General features: G+C 38.0%; 1 protein-coding gene across 6 annotated transcripts in view; it reads right to left on the bottom strand.

Moving 5' to 3' along the window:
* Positions 1 to 10,014, bottom strand: part of SLC39A10 (solute carrier family 39 member 10) — a 64,972-nt gene extending 54,958 nt beyond the window's left edge. For 2 of the 6 annotated variants that reach the window (XM_081243023.1, XM_081243024.1), the window contains exon 1: positions 9,926 to 9,986. The gene's annotated coding sequence lies outside the window, so the exon portion shown is untranslated. Of the gene's footprint in view, positions 1 to 8,765; positions 9,164 to 9,239; positions 9,360 to 9,925 lie in introns of those variants that run through there. The other 4 variants (XM_081243021.1, XM_081243025.1, XM_081243022.1 and 1 more) reach the window with 3 other exon arrangements.
* Positions 10,015 to 16,680: the final 6,666 nt, after the last annotated feature.

The following is a 16,680-nucleotide window of genomic DNA, read 5'->3' as shown; positions in this document are numbered from 1 at the left end:
AAGCAAAGGAAACTGCAAACAAGACAAAAAGACAACCCTCAGAATGGAAGAAAATATTTGCAAACGAATCAACAAAGGATTAATCTCCAAAATATATAAACAGCTCATGCAGCTTATTAAAAAAACAAACAGGCTTTCCTGGTGGCGCAGTGGTTGAGAGTCCGCCTGCCGATGCAGAAGACATGGGTTCGTGCCCCGGTCCGGGAAGATTCCATATGCCGCGGAGCGGCTGGCCCCATGAGCTATGGCTCCTGAGCCTGTGCGTCTGGAGCCTGTGCTCCGCAACAGGAGAGGCCACATCAGTGAGAGGCCCGCATACCACACACAAAAAAACAAAACACCCAATCAAAAAATGGGCACAAGACCTAAATAGACATCTCTCCAAAGAAGATATATGGATGGCCAAGAAGCACATGAAAAGCTGCTCAACATCACTAATTATTAGAGAAATGCAAATCAAAACTACAATGAGGTATCACCTCACACCAGTTAGAATGGGCATCATCAGAAAATCTACAAACAACAAATGCTGGAGAGGGTGTGGAGAAAAGGGAACCAACCCTCTTGCACTGTTGGTGGGAATGTAAATTGATACAGCCACTATGGAGAACAGTATGGAGGTTCCTTAAAATAACTAAAAATAGAATTACCATATGACCCAGCTATCCCACTACTGGGCATATACTCAGAGAAAACAATAATTCAAAAAGACACATGCACCCCAATGTTCATTGCAGCACTGCTTACAATAGCCAGGTCATGGAAGAAACCTAAGCGCCCATTGACAGATGAATGGATAAAGCAGATGTGGTACATATATACAATGGAGTATTACTCAGCCATAAAAAGGAATGAAATTGGGTCATTTGTAGAGATGTGGATGGATCTAGAGACTGTCATACAGAGTGAAGTATGTCAGAAAAATAAATATCATATATTAATGCATATATGTGGAATCTAGAAAAATGGTACAGATGAACCAGTTTGCAGGGCAGAAATAGAGACACAGATGTAGAGAACAAACGTATGGACACCAAGGGGGGAAAGTGGCGGGTGGTGGTGGTGGTGGTGGGATGAATTGGGAGATTGGGATTGACAAGTATACACTGATATGTATGAAATGGATAACTAATAAGAACTTGCTGTATAAAAAAATAAATAAAATTCAAAAAAAATTATCTGAAGTCTCTGCTTTTCAAGCTTTCATTACAAGGAGTCTGGAACCATACTGTAGAAAGCCACGTATGATATTCCTATGTCTGTTTTGCTGCTTGTGAATACAAAGAACATCTGAGATTAGTAAATGCATGAGGTGGGATACCTCTATCAGTCACAAAATATTGTGAGGCCTTTTGAAGCTACTAAAATGTTTACAATTTTAGTTACCCTTTCAATAAATAAGCTTCAACTTCTTTCCACTACAAATGCATGTAAACCTACACTACATATAATCACCAAGAGGACTTAAAAGACAGATCACTAACATTAGGACCTGAATTAGACACACATGCCTTCTCCCTTCGACTTCCAGAGCTGTATTCTCTTTCAACTCATCAACCCTCAGTTACCTTCATTCTAAGAATCGTTACTGCCACTGCCTTAAATCTTTATTACTCCATTCATCTTCACTCTTACTTTGTTTTCCTTTTTCAGCACCTTGTCACTGTTACATGACCCTGATTTTGTACCAGCTTGCCATTCATAAGCACTGCCAGCTAAAATGATCTCTCCTTTCCATAAGGTTAGGAAAAAAAAAAAATCACAGAATGTCCAGGGCAATTTTTTTTGGCCACACACACACACAGCTTGTGGGATCTTAGCTCCCTGACCATGGATGGAACCTGCGCCCCTTGCATTGGAAGCTTGGAGTCTTAACCACTGGACCACCAGGGAAGCCCCCAGGGCAATATTTTCATAACATTAACATTTTTTTGATGCTGCTAACAACACAGACTACTTCTTCCCCACCAGGGAAGCTTTCTATCTGTTTAATTTTAGCTGTCCTTATAGATATTTGAACAAAGTTAAATGATCCAGTTCTGCCACTCTGCAGAATCTTACAAAAGTATAGTTCAAGTGTCAAAGCTATTTAATTTTTACTAGCAAACAACCAATTCATTATCAAGTATCAATCCATCTTTATTATCAAGTTCAACCTTGTCCAACATAAAGAAAACTACATAAATTATATAAACATAGTCTTCTTAAGGCACATTCTCTTTCTTAATAGAATCACACTCAGAAACACAGACTGCAGTAGATTTTGTAATATACAGATACATTGAAAAAGAAAAAAATTATTAATGCCGGGGGGGGGGAGTTGTGCAGGAAAAGTAACAGTTTATTACAATGACTCAATTGTAAATAACATTCACAGTCATAAAAATATAACACTAAATACTGTTCTAAACCAAAATTATTCAATACAATTGTACTGAAAAACTGGGGTATAGGAAATGAGTACATGGAGAGGTGGAAAGAGTGCTAAATCTGAAGCAGACAATGACTAAAACTGAAAATCAGCAAGTTATGAACATGTTGGAGACATGGCAGTAAAAAGCAAAATAATTAAGAAACTAAAGGAGTTCCTTATCTCTCTAGGCAGAATGTAAAAGAAGCCAGGCAGGAGACTGATTTTTCTTCACCCTAAAAACTTCACAGAACTATTTAATTCTTTAAACTGTATTCATGCATAACTTTGAAAAAACTAAAAATAAAAGTCAGCAATTATAAATCTTAAAAAAAGTTTCTGTTGAACCAAATCACATTATGTCACATGTGGAAGAAAATGAATTACAGTTTCAAGATTTTCACAAGCATTTGTTTACAGGGTTTTCATCACAATATGTAATCATTTAAATTTCAATTTGTGCTATTATTTTTAGTTAACTGGCTTGGATAAGTCCAAGATGTGGGGAAAGACCACAAAAGTTTGAATACTTTTCAGGTCCTGTTACATACTTCCAAATTGTTTTATAGAGAAATTAAGTTTGGTTATACTGCCCCCAGTAGTACAGTCATAGTATTCTCATTAATAGTTGGTATTATTAATTATTAATATTATTATTAATATTATTTATTATTATTTTCAAATTATTCCTGGTGTCTCAATATTTTTATAAACATGCATGTGCTTTTACATAACATGGCTTGGTCATATTTTCCGCAGAAAACATCTTCAATTCTGCCTAATGCTTTTTTACTTTGATTACAATGTTTTCCCTTTCACGTATAGACATTTTCATGTACATGCACTGAAACCCGTGAACATCTTTTGCAATTTATGACTTCTAAATTTAATAAGTTTTTTCTCCCTATATTTAATATATATTTTCTTCTTTGAAAAAAAAGCAATAATTAAAATTAACATGACCCCTAACATCCATTTCTTTTTTAGGGAAAATAAAACATCCACTGAACTAACAAACAATAGTTTTATATCTGTTAACTAAAAAAGTTTACGTTTTAGCCTCAGTAAAACTTTCAAGTACTTGTGTTTAGGCAGAAATCTTCAGGGGAAGAGCTTTAACATTTTTTATAAATCATAAATTACATAATGTATTATATAATACTGTATTTACAGTGAACTTAAACAACACTTTCTTAAAATTTTCAGTGATTTGATTTGTAGCTACTTGGTTTCCTTCTTCAGTTTTTAAAATGGATTATTTTCTTGAAAATAAACTTTATTTACACTGGTTATATATATCAAATTATTCACTTTATTTTAAAAACTAGAGTGCTAATTTAAAACAAAAATCTTAAAATATATGTTCTAAACATTAACAAGTTACGAAGTCAGCTGAAATTCTACATTAAAAAAGGTCCATGGGAAAAGAAAACATGATCTGTTGCTTTATGATATATATTATATACAATACATAATATCTAATTGTTCTCTGTAAGTATATACAATAATGTAATAGCTAAATATTACATTATAATTACATAAAATATTTTTCTAATATAGTTTTACTGATCTCATTGATTTACAATGTAATAATAAATCCTATTTTATTCTACATATCTTGATAAGGTACATAAATCAATCTTTCCATAGCCCCCTTCATCAAGAGGCTATGCTCTTCTACAACATAGCACAAAGTATACTTCTCCACATGTAAACAGAATAAAGTAATGATTCACCTTCAGCAAAGGTGCACTAAGAAGAATTACACCAAAACACTTTTTCACAGGCCTGTAAACATGCAATCATGAATTGCTTTATGAGGGGAGTGGGAGGAGAGGAAAAAGGAGGAAAGGGGACAGGAGGAAGGGGCAGGGAGAAGGCATAAAAAATATGAAACATTTTCTGCTCTGAAGGAGGTACAAGGAAGACACAGTCACCTTTTAAATTAGAGAAGGTAAACTGTGACAGTGATAGAGTTAAGTAGTAGCTCAAGGTTGAAGGCCACATTCCAAATCAAAGCATCATAAATAAAGGTGCTATTCCTCCTACAGAGGAAAATGGGAAGGGGGAGGGAGGAAAAGCTTCTACACTATTTAGGTGAAGAATACCTGAGAACTCACATTATTATCCATTCATTTAGATTTGAATGCTTTTCTACTAAAGTATCTTACTCACATAGGTAGTAGGAAAATGTAAGTATTTTAAAAGCAGCAACACATCAAATAACGACAGAATATGAAGAACTGGATCCAGGAGTTGGCTGACTTAAAAGGGTCAGACATTTAATATTTTAGGTTTTGCAGGCAGTAGTTACTCAATTCTGCCATTATGGTACAAAACAGCAATATACAATATATATAAATGTACAAGGAAGCTGTGTTCCATCAATACTTAATTTAGAAAAGCAGACTGATTTGGCCCATGGCCATAGCTTGCTGACCCCTGACTTAATCTATACATTTTTTAAAACTTACCGATTCAACAGACAACTATAGGGGAAACCACTACTGTAAAACTCAAACATTCACTGCATATATAAAGTGAATTCAGAAAAAAGTTTAGAGGCACGAAGGCACATCTGAAATGATTTATTTACAGACATTAAAGCAACAGGGCAGTGGGATATATGCATTTGTGACCTTGTTACTACAACTGAAAACGATTTAATTTTCTGCTTCTATATAAATGAAAACAAATGCAAAAACTCAAGTGATCACTTACTGACAAGTCTTCGATACTTACTAGAGCATTAAAAATAACTCTTTCACACAGTACTTCACAGTAACTCTAATAACAATACTTCTGGGTCCTATGAAAGCACATAATCTTATATTAATAAGATAAAGATATTTCCGACAACATTCTGATTCATTTTTCTAATCCCCAAAAACCTCTTTTCTGAATGGGATGGATGGTTCCCCAAAACTGTGTACACATTAAGGGTAAACACCGTTTGTTAGAAATGTTAATGCAAGAACAATTACCTGATACCTCCTCTTTCAGCAGTAAAATATACAATATAATGGGTAAATATAAACTATAAAATTACAAAATCGTCTACCACTAATTCCTAATGAAAATAATTGAAACACTACTTGAAAAAGATTTTAGATTTTATCCCTATACTTACAAACCTGTAAACACCACGCCATTCTAATAACAGCTTTTAACATTAAAAGTCTATTAAATATCCAATTCTTATATCTGGCAACAACAAAAAAATCTATTATCAGAACATAAGGTTCTGATGTTCTGATAATAGATATGTTCTGATAATAGAATCTGACACTATTGTTTTATGATGTGCTATGACAATAAATTATTGTGTTCTGAACATTAGAATTGTGGTCTCTTAAGCAGTTGGAAATAATTTCAATAATGCTATTGTTATTTAAAGCTTTACAATTTCAGTTGAAAATTGCCTTCATACCTACTGACCACACTTTTGAATATTCTAATTGTAGTAAATATTTGTCAAGAATATATTTGCTTATTTTGGAAAAACCTAAAAGTCATTGTGTGGTCTAGTCACAAAACTTATAATTAGAAAATAATGAAAAAAAAAAAAGAAAATAATGAAAATGAAAAAAGTAGTTTGGAATATTGATAACTGATATAATTTGAAATCTTGAGTTTACATAAATGACTACGGGAAATCTTGTGGTTATTACAGGTCCTTGAGGCTCTATTTTTCAAAAATCATTCTATAAAAGTCAAAGTTCCAAAACACTTGAACTTAAAAAAAAAGCTCACCACGTGATTTTAACAATTTTTTCAGTACAGTGGAGACAACACAAAGTTATATGGGACTAAATTAAGCCAGAAGCAGCCCAGACTGAAGTAATTGCTGCTATTCATATGCAAAGCTAACCTCAAAGATACACATTTAATATATAGCCCTCTTCCTGTTTGAAGCCCCCCCAACATAACTTGCAAGGAAACTTGGCCTTATAGTGTTCACCTCCACCCAAACTCACCCCCATTCAGAAAACTAGGGTTAAAAGCAATCAAAGTTAACCAGTTCAAAATGACTCTTATTAGTAACACTAACCAGCTGGAGGAAATCTCAGGTAGACTAGATAAACAGCACTAAGGAATCTAATTGTAACTTAAATAGTCTTGTTTTAGGAAAAGGTGAAGATGAAGAAGGTAAGCGCATGAAAACTTCACGGGGAATCAAACACTAGGGGGCAGCATCAAACTGTTGGGACACTTCTAACTTGTAAACTTGAAGCTAAAGTTAGTATATTTTTAATGAGAATTACACTTATAATGAAAAATGACTTTATAGGGTTATAAAACCTGTTATAAAAGAAAAAACTAGCTTTCTGTTTTGATTACCTGCACTTCTTTTCCATTTCCTACTGTGTACTTTCTTTTGCATCTTATGAATATGTTTAAAATGCACTCATGATAAAGTCCTTTTGATATAAAAATTTTTAAAAATGAGCATTTCCATTATTGAGGTAGCCACTACACAGACAAGGGCTGACATATCAAAATCCAAAGTATTAATATTTCCTTGGGTTAATACTGAATTTAAATTTTGTATCACTCATTTAACATTTTTAACTCGATTAAAGAGCTTGACAACCAAGCTTTGCACATTCACTGAATAAGGTGTCACGAGCATTATGTCACAAAAAGCTGTGGAGTGTACGTCCCTCAAGGAATTTAGTCTGGCAGGGAAAACAAGATATATGTATGTAATTATAAGTTAGAAAATGCAAAAGCAGAAAAAAATTCTATAGATTATTACATATGAATAACAACAACAATAACTGTATCCCTGCAATGGCCCAGTAGAGACCATTAAACCTCATTCTGGAATCAAGACAGAAAGTAGTCCTTCAACCGCTAATGAAGAACTGAAAAGTCTGTATGCAGAAAGAAAGTAAAATGAATTATCTGTAGCCCTTTAGTTCATTATGTCATTTCAAGGTCACACTAAACCCATGAGGTAGGTTTTTCTAGTACTTCAAGTTCACAGATAAAAGATTAAGATAAAGCAACTTGCTCAAGATAACCAAACTAGTTAATAATGGGTCAGTTTTGAACCTTAAGTCTCACTCCAAAGCTGTACATTCTTTCCAATAACGGCCAAAACTGGGGGTAGAGGAAGTGGGGGAGAGGTGGGGAATAGAATAGTAACAACGTAAATTCGCTTTAATTAAAAGCAAATGATCATTCCTGTTGTTGAATAATTTCCCTTGTTATAATACCTATACCCTGTATTCTCCATAAATCTGTTTAAAAACAAACAAAAACACCCCCTAGACTAGTACCTGCATACCAGACTTGAGGCCTCCTACAAGTACTTCAAATCAAGTGCTCAAAAAAGGGGAAGAACTGTGTTGGCTTTTAAGCTATCTGTTAGTAGAATACAAATTAACATGAAGAATAAGTAAAGGTTAAAGTAAAGGTTATCATGCAATATATTATCGATGTCACCTCATAGTTAACCACTTCTTTTAAAGTAGCACAAAGTCATTCTTACACAGGGGTTCTTAACCAGGGGGCTGTGTAAAGAATTCAGGTTTGTGAATTTGGATACGGAAGACAGACATATCTAATTGTAATTGATCTCTGAAATTTAGTTATCCCTTCAGTTATAAATGTAGGCAAAAAGCACGGTAATATGCAGCACCTGACACTATTAATATAAATCATTCAAATTAAATCCTATAAAGATCATTTACAGTCCTCACTAGTTTGAAATTAGTCACTAGACCTGCCACTACTCTTGATATTTAATGCTTTACTAAAGCATGAATTACTTCATCATAAATATTTAACATTTTGGTAATTATATTTCAATACAACTGGTTTCTCTTGTAATCCTATGTATTCCATACATTTAAACTCATCATTCAGAGTTTCATCATACAAAAAAAGTTTAAAAGTCCCTCCAGTACATTATTATTTTCTTTTCTTCAAATCACTCATCGTTGATACTACCTAGTTCTCTCTATGGGAGTACTCAGCACATGTAGGGATGTAAGATGTCTGGTGTGGACCCCAAAGTCTAGAGCAAGAGACTACCTCAAGATACTTAAAATTTGTAGAATTGTAAGTCTTAACAAAAAACAGTACACAAGTCTTGACTTAAGGCTTTCAACTGCATTACTACAATCAACTAAATCTCCAGCTTTTCCCATATATTACTTCCTTGTTCTTAATTATGTAGAATTTAGATACCCATCCAAAAAAAAAAAAGCCCACACAAATGAAATGCAAACTTGTCACATGCTTGTTTTGCTCCAAGAATGACTCAGTTCCAAGGTAAAACTAGAGAACTGAACAGCGTAAAAGACGTTAAATGAAAGTTAAAAAAAACAACAACAGTATAACCTACCATCTTCTTTTTAAATTATGTGCTTTAATGTCACTCTTTATTACTTAAAACAGGGACTTGAGTGAAGGACCCTTCCAACTGAGGGCTGCGGATCCTGCTTCTTCCTCCTGCCCAGCTCATAAAGACAGCCCATGTGGACAGGCTCCCACGTGAACAGTTCTTTACAGAAGCCACAGGAAGACGTCACGTCGCCTGCGCCCTCACCGGGCCCCCTTCTTAGCCTGGGCACTCAGGGGTCCCAAGGGAGAAGCAAGGAGTTGAGCAGATCCCGAGACCCGGGGAGGGGGCCGCGAAGGTTCCCCGACGTACTGCCGCAGCAGGGCCCACCATCGCTCTCCGCCAAAGAGCTTTCAGGAACAAAGCCTGGGCTGCCGCGCCACCTCCCGGCCCACACGAACTCCCCCTCCGACCCAGCCCCAGCCCAACCCGAGCCCTCAGCTCCAGGGACCCCAGCTGGCTTCAATATTAACTAACCCGCGACCCGCCTCGGCTTTTCGGTCGGTCGGGGAGAACGCAAGCTCCCACGAAGCCTCCCGCGGTAGGAGCAAAGGCGCCACCGTCCGTTAGCCTCCCGGGGCCGGAACAGCGGCGCCCAGGCTCCATTCCGGGGTCACCGTGATACACCGGAGAGGACCACGCGAGAGGAAGAACAGGGGGTGTTCGCCGCCGAGACCGGACTGCGGATACTCCCACCCTCGGGCCACCGCGTCCCCGCCTCCGGCGGCTATGCCACGCTCGGCCCCCAGGCCGCCCGCGCGCAGCCCCCCAACCGACACCTTTTGCCCAGTGGTCACTGCCCCACTCTCCGCGCGGCCCCCAGCCTCGGCCGGGGGTTTAAGTTGGGAGCGGGTCCCGCACGCGGGGCGGAGGCTGCCCGGCCGCTAATCCCGCGGCAGCCCAGAGCGCACACGAGGAGCTGCGGCACCCCACGCGCAGCCTTCCGCGCGCTCTGCCCGGCTCGCCGCCGCCGCCGCCGCCGCCAACAACAGCAGCAGCTGCGAGAAGCCCAACGCCCGGGTCCCCGAGGGACTCAGCCCCGACTCCCCAGTCCTTGTCTCCCTTTCTACCCCAACCCCGCTGTCCCGGGACTCGCAGTCTCCGCCGCGCATGGGGCCGGTTCTGGGGGAGGGAATGTAAACAAATCGGGGTTTTATAGTTACCTCACACTCGAGTGCCGTGTGCATCTCCTCTCCGCTCGGTACCAAACCCCGGCTGTACTAAATCGTGTATTCACCAAAGCCGGCTGCGCCAACTGCGTCGCGGAGACCTGAGCGTCAGACACCACGCTACGCTAGCGGCGTACACGGCCCACTCAGGTCCTTGCGCAGTCGCACCCCGTCCGCCTATGGCTGTTACGCTCTGGGCGTACACTCACCACCCAGTCATTCACTTCGAATAACGCAACTTGCGTAGCGGAACTGCACCATTCGTGGATTCCACACGGGCCGTGAGAGCAATAGGAAATTCGAGTCTACGCAAACTGCGGAGCTCCGCGGCTCCGCGCTAGTTTTGTTCCAAGAAAAGACGCCGCGGGGTAGTTGGGGCGGCTTCTAACGCATGCGTGGAGCGCTCTTTTACCTCTCGCCTTTTCTCCCGGCTTTGCCTGTCGGTTGCTGCGGCCCGGGCGACGCTGATGATTAAGGGAAACTCTAAACGCAAACGCTTCAGCCAGAAGATTTCAGATGGATAAATTAGAATGGTTATCTGTACACGAGTTAAACATCTACGTTAATTTAATCCCTCCCCTTTATTAAAGTAACCTTTCAGTCTCTGAAGGGAAAAAGGAATTAATACTGATTTAGTGCTAAGTGCGAGGTATTTTGCATAGTTCTCCCTCCTCCCAATTTATTCTGAAGAGCACTTCCTGTGGGCCTTACAAGCTGAAAAGAAGTTGAGTCCAGAGAGCATATCACGTACTTAGAGGAATTCTCGAGGATTTTGACAACTTTCCAAGATTTTCCACCACCTCCTACTGCTAAACACATTATTTAACACCCAATAGCAACACCTCCCGATCCAGCCCAGCAATTCCATGGATTCCTGACCACATCATAATCATTCTTGCTTTCCACTCTTTTGCTCACATCATACCTGACATGTGAATTGTCTCCTCTCCTCTTCGTAAGCAATTCACAGCCCGTACTTTCTTAGAAGGTGGCTCTGGACACTTTCCCTTTGCTCCATTACCCTGCTTCTTGGCACTTATTTGATCTCCATGGTGAGGCTTATCTATTCTGTCTGGCGTGCCTGTTTCTGTATCCAGCCAGAGTCCTGGGCGTGCCTTATTGATGTCTAGCAGAGTGCATAAAACCATGATCAATAGTAATAGCAAGCTTTACTATGTGTCAAGTACTTCCTATGTGCTCTACATGTATATTACTTTCATCCTCATAAGACAACGAGGTAGGTATTATTATCCTACGCCGGGAAACTGAGGTACAAGAAGTAACTTGCTTAAGACCTCAGAACAGGTAGGGAGAAGAGTTGGGATCCAAACCCGGTTAGTATAGCTACATATTCCTGCTATTCTGCATATTTAATGAAGGAAGGTTGTTTTGTTTTTGTTTTGCATCTCTACAAAAAACATCTTTTAGGTGCTCAATAAATGCCTACTGACTGCCAGGATACTCAGCTTCTCATATCCCTTTTTTTTTGTTTTGTTTGAAAAAGCCATCGACCTCACTCCTGCCGGTTTCCATGCTGCTATGAGGGAAAGGGAGAAGTCCTGATGTATAAAGGAAAGAGATCAAGTCTGAGTCCTAGCTTCAGGTCTCACTATGGTCACTAACTGTGGAAGACAATGGCCACGGTCGTCAGATTCATGGATAAATTCAGGGAAATGGTCTAAATTTATTCTTAAGTCTTTAGATTTCATAAAATCAGAACTAAAGTCTTTAGATTTCATAAAATCAATATAAATATAGTATGTCTTTTGGGTCAAAAGCATAAAAAGCTTCCAAATTACCCTGATATTTTAAGGTTCATAATTATTTTATTGAACATATTATTTCAGCAACTTTAAAATACATGCGACATTTTGCTCCTAAATTTCAGTAAAATATAGCACTTACATTCCTTATATTTTAGGGCCCTCACACCACTGCTTTTTAATTATGTATTTACAAGGCTAATAACGTTCAGCTGGTACACACAGGTACAGAGACCCATTGATCAAATACAAGTTGGTCAACAGCTGCATCTCTGAGTTGAATTCCACCGTGATCCCCATCCTTGTACCAGCCCTTTCTCTCAGGATTCCCTAGACCTCCCACATTTCAGGAACTAAAGGGTTAATGCCTGGCTAAGAAAGAAACTGAAGGACCCAACTCTTTTCAAAGACTTCCATTCTAATTTGTTGGTGCTTATGCTTTACTAATTTTACGTATTTTAAATATCATCCCTGCATAACACTATAGGGTAATCTAACTGAAAATAGACTGTCTTCTACCACTTTTATATATTCACTCAAACATTCATATATGATCAAGTATATGCACACTGTTAGGGCAGGACTTCGAGCAAAATTACTCGGTAGGATAATGATTGAGCTGCAAACTAGTGTATTACTTTTCCTGTTGGAAAAAGGAATCTCAGAAAATGATTTCCAGCCTTACTCAAAATCACCTGCTGAGGTAAACAATGGAAAGTGCAGCAAAAATATCACTATAACATATGTTTTATTTTTATCAGTTTTATATTTATACCAGTTTTAGGGTAAGGAATTTCTAATATGTTAGAATCATGGAACTTTCTGAAATGTCAGACTTTTTTTTCCCAGCCATCTCATGTGATTCATAAAGAAGCTCATCTGAACTATAAAACAGTACAGATGATTTGCAGCATATGGGGGGAAGAGAAAGTATTAAATTATGTGTAGTTTACCTCTCATTTGTTTTGCTTCAGTCACAATTTTATTTCACATATCTAAACTTTTAATCATGACCAATCTACCTTTGTGAAGCATGATATAATAAATCCAATGGCTTTTTTTGCACCTCAGAGGGTTAGAAAAGAACCAGCTACAATAAATAGAGTAAATAAGAACCATACTTCATATCTCAATCTTTTGCTGTGAATAAAGAAAATCTGTGTCATAAACTTGGTTTTCCCCCTAATAGAGGAGAAAATTGTCATCATACACAACAAAGTTAAGAGCCTTTAATTAAATTCATTAAGAACATGACTGCTTCTGAGAAATCAAACCTTGCAAGCTCAATAGTTCTTTCCATGAATCAAGATTAGTAACAATCAAAGGTAACAAAACCTTAAATCCATGTTCAAAAAAGTTTGGTTCAGATAAGTTTATACCTAGAGAAGGAAGACTAAATTATATTCATATATAGCCCTGATGTGGAGAGTGTTAAATACCAGGAATAGGTGTTAAAGAATTGGGAAAAGAAGCCCTCAGGAATATGTTCTAAATCTAGGCCTCAAAATTTAAAACTGCCTATTCACTTTTAGAGACTACATATTTTATCCTGGAAATTAAGCCCCCAGCATTAGATCTGAAGCCAGAGAAATATAAAAGTTACATCCTCCTCCCTGTTCTTTGAGGCCTGTGGCACTGTGTGACATCTAACATGTCAACCCCATGGTCAGGGTGGGAAGTGAGGCCCGTGGGGCAGTCTTTTTCTGATCCCTTGAGAAATTATGGCTCCACCTCTTCTAAAGACTTGCCATTCCTAAAATGAAGATAAACAGGCCTTCAGAGCTTACATGGAAGTTCTCAGAGAGAAGCACAGCTGACCTTGCATCTCTTTCTAAAAAGCAGCACTCATGAAATGGAGAAGGCCATCCTCATCCAGAGAGCCCACCACTTTGAAACAGGTACACAAAGGCAGGGAGAGAAGGACCAATCCCACCCTGGTGAGAGACAAATTTCACTGACGTGCCTGGCAAGTGAGATCATTTTGAATTGCTAGGCTTATTGAATAAAATAAGTTTCAGGCTCTCTGCAGAAATAAAAATAGATTAGAGAAATGAAACAATGAAAACAACAATTCAAACAGGGTAGAAAATTAACTTGTATATGATTTGCCTAGATGATGCTAACATTAGACTAGCCAGATCCCTTAGTTTCAATTCATTGCAATACAAACAAAAGGCCCTTAGCATTAGACATCCCTACTGGGAGAAAGACAATAATGGAGAAGCTTAGAGCCTCTGATTTGAGCCTCTGATTCGCTGTGGCAAGTCTTTTCAAAATAGGAATGAGACCTAGCCTAGGAGAAAGGGGAAGACCCACTCAGAAGAATAAACAAAATCAAGAAGATCAGAGCTAGAGCAAGGATAACAGGCCAACCACAGATGTAACCACATGATGTTATCAGAAAAGCTTCTCCCTCAAACCTACTCTGTTGTTCTCACCAATCCCTGGAATTCCACATTTAGAATTCCATTCTGGGCCTTGAAACCAAAGAGACTTTGACCCTGAGGGAAGTTACTACCATTTTATTACTTATCTATACTGCTTTGAGAATATTTTTTTTTCTGGTCTTTTCTAAAGAGGAATTTTTAAGAAGAGAGAAAATTTGAGTATCCAGATTTCTTAAGGATAGTGTGTTACAAAGGGACAGAAGGAAAAACGGACAAATTGCCAACTTCTCAACCTTGCTTCCAGCCAGTGTTCACTCACAGAATACTAATAAGAAGAAAAACAGTAGGCTTGGTAAGCAGCCACTTGTACCAACCAAGGGGGCCTACATGCCGACAGGCAGCCATTTTGGATCTTTTGAAATTCTGGAGGCACAGTGGTGTGGAAATCAACTTTCCAAACCTTAACTCTTATTCCAAAGGAATAAAGGAGTAACATAAATATCCACATGAATATTACAGATTTGAAGAATATTTGTGGATAGTTATGGTTCCATTTAATAAAAATTATCAACATAGAAGTGAATTAACAAGTTACCATGTAAATATTTTTAAAAACAGGTTTATTTGTGTAAATAGTTAAATTAATAAACTCATTTTAAAATTCATTTTAAAATGCCACCACATGAGAGCAAATTTCAAATCTTGCCTAGGGCTTCCAAGATAATTAATAATGGGACTCATTTCACAAATGACATTTATGAAAACAAGTACATCTTTTAAAACCAAGACACACTTGGTTTATCTTAACAAATATTGCTTACCTTTATTTATTAAAAATCCGACAGCAACAAGGCTGCAGAATTCTAAATATTAGAGAAGGCAATAAATGAATTGTCAAAACAAGAGAAGCTTGTAGGGATTTCTGAATTTTTCTTGCACTGTTTCTAAGTAAAACTCAAATCATTTTATTTTTATTAGAATAAGCCACTTTTGCATTCTCCACAGAATCCCATAAATCACCTCTTCTTACCAGCACACATCTTTACAAGTTTTAGAAACTTGCTAATACTTTGTGAGGAATGATTCTGGCAATGCCCAACAGTTAGCAACCTACATGCTTATCTTTCTTGTAGATCTCATCTACAGGCTCTAATAATTTCATAGCATTCAAATTTCATTCCAATTACAAGGATAGTTGCTTTCTCTAAGCAGCTACATTTCACAGTTTTTCTTCCCACCCTAAACACATGAAGGTATATGGTTTAAAATGTGCCAGGCACCATTTTAAATACTTTAAATATGGTAACTAATTTTATTCCTATGACAGCCCTGCAAGGCAGATATTACTATGCCCATTTCATAGATGAAGAAAACTGAGGTGCTTAGCATGTGGCAGAACCAGGACCCCAGTCCAGACAGTCTGGCTCTAGAGGCTATGCTCTTAATCCTTACATTACTTTGCTTCTTATCTAGAGACTGTGTGCAGGTCCCAATTTTTGTGAGAATATCTACATACTTTCTCTGCAAAAGTTGGTAGTTAAAAAAATAGTAGAACCATAAAGTGGTGGCTTCCCAGGCTGTAAATGTCACAGGTCAATGAAAATTTTAAATGGAATAGAGAATAGAGTAAAAACATTTAAAGATACTTATAATGTGAACATTTGCTTTATCTTTCAGCTTGACTAGCTTGAATCAATTCCAAGGGAGATGTTTATGCCACAGTCTCTTAAATTAGAATGTTAATTAGCCAATCTGGTTACACATTTAGATGAAAGCTTTCCCCTCTTTATGGTGATTTGATGTAGTTGTTCAAGTATTTATTTATACCAGTAAAGTTATATTAAAAATTAGGCAGAATCAGGTGTATGTTAATGACTTTGATCATAGTCATATAAATATGAGCTATTAATGGGCTAATCAATGAAGAATTGATCAGGTGCAGGCAAATATATCCCAGCAGATTTAAACTGAAATTCACTTAGGGGATTTAAACTGAAATTCATTTAGGGGACTGTTCATTGCAGTCCTTGGATTCAGATGAATCTACCTCCTCTGTAAGTCTACCTTGGGAAAAAAGGCAAGTTTTAAGGGATGAAAAGACCTACAGGCAAAAGTGTGTGCTCCGTTAATGTGCAAGCCACTATGTAGCTGGAAAATTAGGGCAAACAAAATATGATTCTTGTCCTTAAGTAGTTTACAGTCCAGTCAGGGAGGTAATTAAAGAGACAATTACAGTACAGAGTGATAAGTGCTATGTTCGAGATAATATGGGTTGCTATGGCAGCAAAAATGTTAATGGCACTCCCAGCTTTATACAAGTCCAAGACCAAATCCCCTTCATTCACACTCTCCCTGGCTCACTGTAGGCACAGGTAAACTGAGGCTTCTACATGAAGAATACCGAAACCATGTGTCTCCTATTCTACCTTGTGCATGGGCAATGTCCCAAGAGACCCAGAATGTGTGCTCTTATGAAAGCCTTTTATCTTCTAAGGGTGGAGTGAGTCCACAACAAACATTATAAATATCTTTATAGAGAATTGCACGTGTGCATGTGTGACTGTTATTAGTCTTTACTTGAACTCTCTAGAATTTACAT

Source organism: Mesoplodon bidens, assembly GCF_964165515.1.
Source record: "Mesoplodon bidens genome assembly, chromosome: 8".
Lineage (NCBI taxonomy): Eukaryota > Metazoa > Chordata > Mammalia > Artiodactyla > Ziphiidae > Mesoplodon > Mesoplodon bidens.
This window is presented reverse-complemented; position numbering and strand designations above follow the sequence as displayed.